We start from the raw sequence: 11,394 nt of genomic DNA, 5'->3' as shown, positions 1-11,394 counted from the left end.
ATCCTGTGCAGGAACTTTACTTTCAGTTTCAGCTGTGCTGACTGACCTGCCTCCAAACATGTATTACCAAAACGAAATGGAGTGACTGGGTTGGCCTCCGTTGTGGTTCCCTTGAACATTGGGTTCGCGAGTGTCCTGAAAAGGACCCAAGAGAGGATGGACGGATGAATAGGGACAATTTTAATTCCGGTGGATTTACAGTGAACAACCCAAGAGCGCGTAGGACTGAAAATTACCAGGGTGAGGGTATTGCCTGTCAGGCGGGGCGGTCCAGAGCACATCAGCCAGTAAGATCGACCCATTACATGACCCCGCACATATTGATGTTATGCAGACACTTAATGTACAAGCTTTTAGAGAGAAAGTAGAGTACCAGGTTAAACCCACAATGTTTCTTACAATTAATGGTAAACAGATAGAATTTTTGGTTGATTCCGGAGCGGGATAGTCTGTCCTTAGAGCCCAGGAATGGGACCCGCTTCCAAAATTAAGTGGTAGAACTATAATTACGGTAGGGGCTAGTGGGGGACAGACCACCGAGCGATTTACAACCCCTCTGTCGGTTGTAGACGACGAGGATCAAAGCGTTATCCAAAACATTCATTTCTGTTTTCCAATTGTTGTCCAGTTAATTTGTTAGCTAGGGATTTGATGACACAGTTAGGGATCACACTAGAATGTTCAGACAAAGACATGCGAATTAAACGTACTGTTTTGCAAGCAGTTCAAAATAGTGTTCAGCCTGTTGATTATTGTTATTCATGGGATTTAGAAAGAACAGGGCATAGAGCGGTTTCACATGAGTTGGTAAATAAGGCGATGAATAAGAGTAGACACTGGTTTGGCTTTGTTTATGGATGTGAGCGACTTGCGTTGCTCGGCGAAGGTTTCAGAAAGTCAGGATGTTGGTTTTGAGAAGGTGTGGTTTGATAATGGTAAAAGTGATTTTTTTTGGCGGGTGAATATGTATACTGGTCTTTGGGGGGGGTTTGTGCCTGGTCTGTGCGGAATGTGAGAGAGGTGTCTCTCTTTTTTGATGTGGAGGGTTCAGACCCCCATGTCCCCCTTGCTAAACCTGTGTTTGGCACATGGGCTAGCCTGGGTCCTTGGGTGAAGGGGTGCAATACAGTAGTGGACTGGGTCCCTTGTCACATGGTGGGAGTGGAATTTTCCACGGCAGCCAGGCCTATAGGGAGAGGTTTGGGTGCACCGTTTTGGGTAAACGGGAAGTACATCTTGTGCCGCATGACGACTGGGTCCGTCGGGTCTGTGCAGTCCAGGTGGCTGCTACAGGTCCTAGGTTAGCGGAAGTTCCACCCTCCTTGTGGTCACAGCATAACTATGATGTTGGGTTGATTAACAATGCACAGCCTCTTGTGGTTACACCTAGAGGACCCCATAGACCATGCCAGACTCAAAACCCACTGAAAGCGGAGGCTATTGAAGGGATAGCTCCCGTGTTTAAAGCATTGTTAGAAAAAGGCATAATTGTTTCATGTCCAAACAGCCCTTGTCGCACTCCTATTTTCCCAGTTAAGAAAGCCAAAGTTGTTGGACAACCTGTGGCTTGGCGATTTGTACAAGATCTTAAAAAAGTTAATGAAGCAGTATATGTGCGCGCACCGATTGTACCTGATCCATATACAATTGGTGCAACCCAGTCTCACGGCATTTCGTTAATAGGGACACGAAAGTTAATCTACTGATTCGTCTTTATGGACACGAAATTCCCTTTTATTTCATGTCACTCAGAACGACCTTCAATCTAATGTATTTCGAAATGCAGTGAGACTGGGTTGCGGAGGCAGGCATTGTCCGACTTTGAGCGGTTAACATAACCTCGTCCTCTGCCTCGAATCGGAGCCCGACCTCTAGCTCTACCACGTCCTCGGCTTCTCTGGTCACAGCCGTTGTAGAAACCTATTTGGGCCATCTGTAGTTTCGTTTCACGCTTCTCCCTGTCGTCTTTTTTCTTATCTTCTCGGTCCTCGTAGACTCTTTCGGCGTGCTTGATATACGGACAAACGATTTCCATGCGGCCCTCGTCCAAGGCCACGCAGTGCTCTTTTACATGTTTCCGCAAATCTGGGAGCAACCCAGCCACCAGTCTTATCTTACACTGTTGATCCCAGGGAGAATCATTAGCCCCGTCTGGTTTTTTGCCCATCCCGCTGTGAATTTCAAATTAATTCTCAAGTCTATTAAGATAGTCTGACTCTTTCCCCCAGCTTCTGTTTGACAGAAATGTTCTCCCAGTTCATCCGTCTCGGGAAAAAGTATTCCTCCAACTTCTCTTTCAACCCATGCAACTGTCTTTGGCTAAAGCTGCCATTCTTTGGAAAACCCAAAAACTCCCAGAGGTACAATTGTTCACATGTCCAAACACCATACTTATCCTTCATTACCTCAGCTGGGCCAACGTAACTACGAGGGATGTTCAATAGTTTACTGCCACACTTTCCCATGTTCCCGATTTACCCAGTAAATCTAGTTTATATCAACCAACCAGAAAGCGAAGTTGAGCTCGTCAGCCCACAAATGAGATATTATAAAAGGTCCAACCTTTTACTGCAGATTTTAAACTATAAAGTCCAACTTTAAGTTTTTAAACCGTATTGCGTTCTTACCTCCAAATTCAATTTCCGCAGGAAACCTGTACTGATCAGGCACGAGTCTCAGCTCCAGTCAGGTACTCTCTCTCAACCCCTCACAGGATAGCCTATTAGGAGGATAATAGAGTCCAGAGATTGTTCTCAGGCGGTGCACGGTAAACCTGTTCTGGAAAAAGACTCGAACCGATCAGGATTAGGACCCTGGACGTGCCCCCAAAATGTGATGGCAATTTCTAAAGTTCAAACAGTTCTATGAAAATGGTAGGTAAGACAGAAGAAATCAATTGCGCAATAAACGGTTTTAATTTTACTTGCAAGGAGAAAGTACGCAGGTTACAAGGTAACAGTGGATAGTCTCTGAATAAAAACAGGCAATCGACAGTATTTAAAGACAGGAGAGGGGTGTGACAAATCCTGCACATTCCAGCTCAATCAGGACACATTCCCAATGGAAGATAACAGCCTTCTGAACCTACCAGTAGGCTAGCAGGTCCCTTCTGACCCATATCTATGAGGCTGATAACCACTGATAACGCTCATTCAATCCAATAATAACATTCGAACCACCTGATGTGGGTGAAATTTTATTGATAATTCTCTGATGTCTCGTTCCCGTGAAGGCAGCAAATTCACGTGAATGTCAGCTAATTCACAAGCTGCCAGACTCACAGTGTGAAACACTTCCAGTTTCAGGGCTGTCAGCACCAGAGTGCCCTTAATCTGGATGACAAGATTGGTTACTTCCTTGATTTTATTTTCAAGCTCGTCACATCATTTCTCTGCAGTATCCACAGTGACCCTTGCTGTCACTGTAAAACAGTCAGGCAGAGTGAAGGTGTGACAAATGAAGGTGAGGCAACTAGAACAACTGGTCCAACCAGGACTTCTAATCAGATGGGAACAAACTGTGTTCCTGTCTGTCACATGACTGTACATGATTACTGTCAGACACAGATATCAGAGGGATAGGAGGAAACACACAGCAACACACAGAGCAGGTGAACAGGGAAACTACATACTTCATGGTGAGTACTAGACATTCATGGTTATGGACATTAATATCACAAAGTCAGTTATCTGAAGTAATGATGTGGTACTGAGGAGGATTTAAGACCTATATGTTCCAGTAGTAATGATGTGGTACTGAGGAGGATTAAAGACCTATAGGTTCCAGTAGTAATGATGTGGTACTGAGGAGGATTAAAGACCTATAGGTTCCAGTAGTAATGATGTGGTACTGAGGAGGATTAAAGTCCTATAGGTTCCAGTAGTAATGATGTGGTACTGAGGAGGATTAAAGACCTATATGTTCCAGTAGTAATGATGTGGTACTGAGGAGGATTAAAGACCTATAGGTTCCAGTAGTAATGATGTGGTACTGAGGAGGATTAAAAACCTATAGGTTCCAGTAGTAATGATGTGGTACTGAGGAGGATTAAAGACCTATAGGTTCCAGTAGTAATGATGTGGTACTGAGGAGGATTAAAGACCTATAGGTTCCAGTAGTAATGATGTGGTACTGAGGAAGATTAAAGACCTATAGGTTCCAGTAGTAATTATGTGGTACTGAGGAGGATTAAAGACCTATAGGTTCCAGTAGTAATTATGTGGTACTAAGGAGAAGGATTAAAGACCTATAGGTTCCAGTAATATTAATGTGATACAGTAAGTCTACTGTATAATTACCGTAATTAGCTGGCAACACAGTGGCCAGTAATTTTCTGTCATCGTAAAGGCATCTGTTTCACAGTGTATGCATACCAGTTTGTGTTCCTTCAGTAAACAGAGACCACTAAATTTTGTTTATGAATGCTGTAAGTACTGTGCACACTGTAGTTTGTGTACTGTACATTCCATAGCCTAGAGCATTAACTCTTTACTTAATTATTAAATTGCAAGTACATTTTTTTTATCAATTACATTATTATGGCTTAGGAACTAATTTAATATTACTAGAAATGTTTTTATCTAATCCAGACACAAGGGTTTAAAACAAAAAATTAATAGACCTTTTATAATGCTTAAATGTCCATATGTTTTATAGTTTCATGTCGGCTAAGAATTCTGTCATTTCTGCCACATTTTGTAAGGTCTAACTACGTCTCACACCCTCGATCACGCCACCAATCATGTGAACGTAACTCAGTAACTGAAACAAGCCACCAATCATGTGAACGTAACTCAGTCACTGAAACAAGCCACCAATAATGTGAACGTAACTCACATACTGAAACAAGCCACCAATCATGTGAACGTAACTCAGTCACTGAAACAAGCCACCAATCATGTGAACGTAACTCACTCACTGAAACAAGCCACCAATCATGTGTACGTAACTCACTCACTGAAACAAGCCACCAATCATGTGAACGTAACTCACTCACTGAAACAAGCCACCAATCATGTGAACGTAACTCACTCACTGAAACAAGCCACCAATCATGTGAACGTAACTCAGTCACTGAAACAAGCCACCAATCATGTGAACGTAACTCACATACTGAAACAAGCCACCAATCATGTGAACGTAACTCAGTCACTGAAACAAGCCACCAATCATGTGAACGTAACTCACTCACTGAAACAAGCCACCAATCATGTGAAGGTAACTCAGTCACTGAAACAAGCCACCAATCATGTCAACATAACTCAGTCACTGAAACAAGCCACCAATCATGTGAACGTAACTCACTCACTGAAACAAGCCACCAACACTCTGTATCCTTTTAATCATTACAGTTTGCTTTCCTGATGTTTGGAGGAAAATCCAGCTCCTGAAAAAATTAAGAGACTATTGCACCTTTTTCTTTCCTATTCAAAATAGTTAAAAAGGAAAGTTTGGAGTGAGGAACAGAAGCGTTCAATTTACGGTGGTCTCTTCTGTTCCTCACTCAAAAGCTTCCTTTTTGACTTGGAAAGGAAAGAAAAATGTGCAGTGGTCTCTTACTTTTTTGGAGCAGTAAATCATTTTCTAGAATAAACTGTAGTATACAAAAAGGTATGAGGAACACCATAAGGAAGTTACTATCGTCTATATACCGCCTACATGCAAGACGTGATGTCGTTTTAAATTACATTGACAAACAGAGGTCGGGAACACACTTAATTAAACACATTGGACTCCTTGCACAAAAGGTGACTCATTTCATTGTTCTGTGCATATTTGTGTGATTTTTTTTTTTGAAAAGTGTTTTTGGAATGGCAGAACAGTTCTACATTGCTGTTTGTGGTCTGATTTCAATGATAAATAGTGACACAATTATAGGTGTCATTAACATATTGGACTCCTTGCACAAAAGGTGACTAATTTCATTGTTCTGTTCACATTCACTGTGATACAATGCATATTTGTGTCATCATCTTCTTCCGCTTCATCCGGGGCCGGGTCGCGGGGGCAGCAGTCTAAGCAGGGATGCCCAGACTTCCCTCTCCCCAGACACTTCCTCCAGCTCTTCCGGGGGGACACCGAGGCGTTCCCAGGCCAGCCGGGAGACATAGTCCCTCCAGCGTGTCCTAGGTCTTCCCCGGGGTCTCCTCCCGGTGGGACGGGACCGGAACACCTTCCCTGGAAGGCGTTCCGGAGGCATCCGAAACAGATGCCCAAGCCACCTCAGCTGACCCCTCTCGATGTGGAGGAGCAGCGGCTCTACTCCGAGCTCCTCCCGGGTGACCGAGCTTCTCACCCTATCTCTAAGGGAACGCCCAGCCACCCTGCGGAGAAAGCTCATTTCGGCCGCCTGTATCCGGGATCTTGTCCTTTCGGTCATGACCCAAAGCTCATGACCATAGGTGAGAGTAGGAACGTAGATTGACCGGTAAATCGAGAGCTTCGCCTTGCGGCTCAGCTCTTTCTTCACCACGACAGACCGATACATCGACCGCATTACTGCAGAAGCTGCACCGATCCGTCTGTCAATCTCCCGTTCCATCCTTCCCTCACTCGTGAACAAGACCCCTAGATACTTAAACTCCTCCACTTGAGGCAGGCACTCTCCACCAACCTGAAGTGAGCAAGCCACCCTTTTCCGACTGAGGACCATGGCCTCAGATTTGGAGGTACTGATTCTCATCCCCACCGCTTCACACTCGGCTGCAAACCGTCCCAGCGCATGCTGAAGGTCCTGGTTTGAAGAGGCCAACACGACAACATCATCCGCAAAGAGCAGAGACGAAATCGTGTGGTCCCCAAACCTGACACCCTCCGGCCCCTGGCTGCGCCTAGAAATTCTGTCCATAAAAATTATGAACAGAACCGGTGACAAAGGGCAGCCCTGCCGGAGTCCAACATGCACTGGGAACAAGTCTGACTTACTGCCGGCAATGCGGACCAAGCTCCTGCTTCGGTCGTACAGGGACCTGACAGCCCTTAGCAAAGGACCCAGGACCCCATATTCCCGAAGCACTCTCCACAGGATGCCGCGAGGGACACAGTCGAATGCCTTCTCCAAATCCACAAAACACATGTGGATTGGTTGGGCAAACTCCCATGAACCCTCCAACACCCCGTAGAGGGTATAGAGCTGGTCCAGTGTTCCACGGCCCGGACGAAAACCACACTGTTCCTCCTGAATCCGAGGTTCTACTATCGGCCGTATTCTCCTCTCCAGAACCCTGGCATAGACTTTCCCGGGGAGGCTGAGAAGTGTGATCCCCCTGTAGTTGGAACACACCCTCCGGTCCCCCTTCTTAAAAAGAGGGACCACCACCCCGGTCTGCCATCCCAAAGGCACTGTCCCCGACCGCCACGCGATGTTGCACAGGCGTGTCAACCAAGACAGCCCCACAACATCCAGAGACTTGAGGTACTCAGGGCGGATCTCATCCACCCCCGGTGCCTTGCCACCGAGGAGTTTCTTGACCACCTCGGTGACTTCAGCCCGGGTGATGGACGAGTCCACCTCTGAGCCCTCATCCTCTGCTTCCTCAATGGAAGATGTGACGGCGGGATTGAGGAGATCCTCGAAGTACTCCTTCCACCGCCCGACGACATCCCCAGTTGAGGTCAACAGCTGGCCACCTCTACTGTAAACAGCGTTGGTAGGGCACTGTTTCCCTCTCCTGAGGCGCCGGACGGTTTGCCAGAATCTCTTCGAGGCCAGCCGATAGTCCTTCTCCATGGCCTCACCGAACTCCTCCCAGGCCCGAGTTTTTGCCTCCACAACCACCCGGGCTGCAGTCCGCTTGGCCTGTCGGTACCCGTCAGCTGCCTCAGGAGTCCCACAAGCCAACCAGGCCTGATAGGACTCCTTCTTCAGCTTGACGGCATCCCTTACTTCCGGTGTCCACCACCGGGTTCGGGGATTGCCGCCTCGACAGGCACCGGAGACCTTACGTCCACAGCTCCGAACGGCCGCTTCGACAATGGCTGTGGAGAACATGGTCCACTCGGACTCAATATCTCCAGCCTCCCTCGGGATCCAGTCGAAGCTCTGTCGGAGGTGGGAGTTAAAGATCTCTCTGACAGGAGACTCGGCCAGACGTTCCCAGCAGACCCTTACAGTCCGCTTGGGCCTGCCGAGTCTGTCCAGCTTCCTCCCCCGCCATCGGATCCAGCTCACCACCAGGTGGTGATCAGTTGACAGCTCCGCCCCTCTCTTCACCCGAGTGTCCAAGACATACGGCCGCAGGTCAGATGAAACGACAACAAAGTCGATCATCGACCTGCGGCCTAGGGTGTCCTGGTGCCATGTGCACTGATGGACACCCTTATGCTTGAACATGGTGTTCGTTATGGACAAACTGTGACTAGCACAGAAGTCCAATAACTGAACACCACTCGGGTTCAGATCAGGGGGGCCGTTCCTCCCAATCACACCCCTCCAGGTGTCACTGTCGTTGCCCACGTGGGCGTTGAAGTCCCCCAGTAGAACGATAGAGTCCCCAGTTGGAGCACTTTCCAGCACCCCTCCCAGAGACTCCAAGAAGGTCGGGTACTCTGCACTGCCGTTCGGCCCATAGGCACAAACAACAGTGAGAGACCTATCCCCGACCCGAAGGCGCAGGGAAACGACCCTCTCGTTCACCGGGGTAAACTCCAACACATGGCGGCAGAGCTGGGGAGCTATAAGCAAACCCACACCAGCCCGCCGCCTCTCACCATGGGCAACTCCAGAGTGGTGAAGAGTCCATCCTCTCTCAAGGAGTGTGGTTCCACGTCCCTAGAGCTAGTTTCCGTGTCCAGGGATCGGGTTGCCTAGGCCCCTGCCTTCGACTGCCGCCCGATCCTCTATGCACCGACCCCTTATGGTCCCTCCTGTGGGTGGTGAGCCCACGGGAAGGCGGCCCCACGTCGCTCCTTCGGGCTATGCCCGGCCGGGCCCCATGGGGAAAGGCCCGGCCACCAGGCGCTCGCGTGCGAGCCCCAACCCCGGGCCTGGCTCCAGGGTGGGGCCCCGGCTGCGCCATACCGGGCGGCCCCACGTCGCTCCTTCGGGCTATGCCCGGCCGGGCCCCATGGGGAAAGGCCCGGCCACCAGGCGCTCGCGTGCGAGCCCCAACCCCGGGCCTGGCTCCAGGGTGGGGCCCCGGCTGCGCCATACCGGGCGACGTCACGGAACTCAAATAATTATTCATCATTAAGGGGTGTTTTGAACCGCTCTTAATCTGACCCGTCGCCTAGGACCTGTTTGCCTTGGGAGACCCTACCAGGGGCATATAGCCCCAGACAACATAGCTCCTAGGGTCACTCGGGTACTCAAACCCCTCCACCACGTTAAGGTGGCAGTTCATGGAGGAGGCATATTTGTGTAATTTGCATATTTGTGTAAGAATTGAAAAGGGTTTTTGGAATGGCAGAACAGTTCCACGTGGGTTTGTGGTCTGATTTTGTATCAAAATCGTGATACAAAATCAATTGTATCAAAATCGTGTTGGACAAAAGGCAAATTATTTCATTTTTCTGTTCACGTTCATTGTGAAGCCTTTTCTTACACAAATGTGCATTGTGTTTGCGCAGAACATTTGTATTGGGAGTATCACTCCATATGGTTGTGTTATGGTCAGAATTCAATGATATATAGAACAAATCATATTTCGCTTATGAAATTATTTACTTTATTGTGCATTTTCCCCTAAAACACTACCTTATAAGAACATTAACATGCATGTTTATATTAGCTGAGGTTCTTTAGAATCTTTTGATGCCAAATACATAAAGATCCATTTACATTACATATTGTTTATAAGCCCATATATAAAAGTAGTGAAACGGATATAAAGTAGTGGAAAAGAATATCAAAAGATATCCAAAGCATAGCAAATGCCAGTCAGTATTATTCACTCTCTTATTAAGAAGTGGAACATTTCAGGGATCTCTTGATACCAAGCCAAGGTCAGGTAGACAAAGAAAGATTTCAGCCAATACTGCCAGAAGAATTGTTCGGGATACAAAGAAAACCCCACAGATAACCTCAGGAGGAATACAGGGTAGTATGGAAAAAGATTGTGGTTGTTTCAAGGAGCAAAATACGACGATACTTGAACAAAAATGAGCTGCATGGTCGAGTTGACAGAAAGAAGCTTTTACTGTGCCAGTGCCACAAAAAAGCCTGGTTACAATATGCCCAAAAACACCTTGATATTGAATTGACAGCAAGAATAAAAGCAGCATGTTATCAGAAAATACTGGCAGACAATTTGCATTCTTCTTCATGAAAGCTGTGCATGGGACACTCTTGGATTTTCCAGCATGACAATGACCTTAAGCACAAGGCCAAGTTGACCCTCTAGTGGTTACAGCAGAAAAAGGTGAAGGTTCTGGAGTGGCCATCACAGTCTCCTGACCTTAAGCAAGTTTGTTTTACAGGTATTTTCTGCTCCCCGTGGCTTAGTATCTAGCCTGCCAAGTGCATCCAGGTAAGAGCTAACAAACTCACTGATTATATATACACAAACACTATTTGCAATTTAAGAGTGACTGGTCTATGTGTCAACTTTTCTACTGATCAAAGGTAATACAAACTCAGGTGTCATGGTCAGTGAATGTCAACATTGTCTCTTATTGGCTTATTTTGTTCCCATTTTCTGATGCCAAAATAACAGCTATTCTTCCTGGGTTCAACATTTAATTAAATATACTTTACATGCAATCCAAATCTTTACAATATAGATACATTTAACAAAAACATTTCTGAATGTTGCTGCTTTGTATTTAACTGTATCATTTTCAGGGACCATATAAAGAGACCAACCCAGGAAGATGACATTAAAGACATTAAAGACATCATAATATTAACACCGAAATGATAACATTTGTGCTTTTTCCATATTTTAGTGTTATTTTTATTATTCATAATACCATTTCCTGTTTTATAAAACTTTTACTTTGAAAGTCTATCCTTATAAATACCTGGAATATGCCTGGAATATGGTACTACTAAGGTACTTCCACTTTTATAACATGGTGAATAATGGAAATATATCATGCTGTTTGACTTAAAATATGATGGTCCTTCTATTAATAACACCATGGTATTACATCATTTATATCATTGTGTAGATATAGATCATGGAAATAGTTAACCTGCATTATACATTGTACCATTGTAATAAATAATTCAGATAAATAACAAATAGTATGTTACCATATTTATGAAGATGCATTAAATGCATCTGGTACAATGCATTATATTAATAAACCCACAATGGTCAGATATTTTGGTTTGTGTTATTGATTTGTATTCAACATTATGGCCATTTGTTCATTTATATGTCACAAGCCTGTTTTGGGTTCCCTGTGTTATCAACCAGTAATGTGGGAGAACATGAAGTGCTGTATATTCTT

The sequence above is a fragment of the Esox lucius genome, chromosome 11 (assembly GCF_011004845.1).
Source record: "Esox lucius isolate fEsoLuc1 chromosome 11, fEsoLuc1.pri, whole genome shotgun sequence".
In the NCBI taxonomy this organism is placed as follows: domain Eukaryota; kingdom Metazoa; phylum Chordata; class Actinopteri; order Esociformes; family Esocidae; genus Esox; species Esox lucius.
This window is presented reverse-complemented; position numbering follows the sequence as displayed.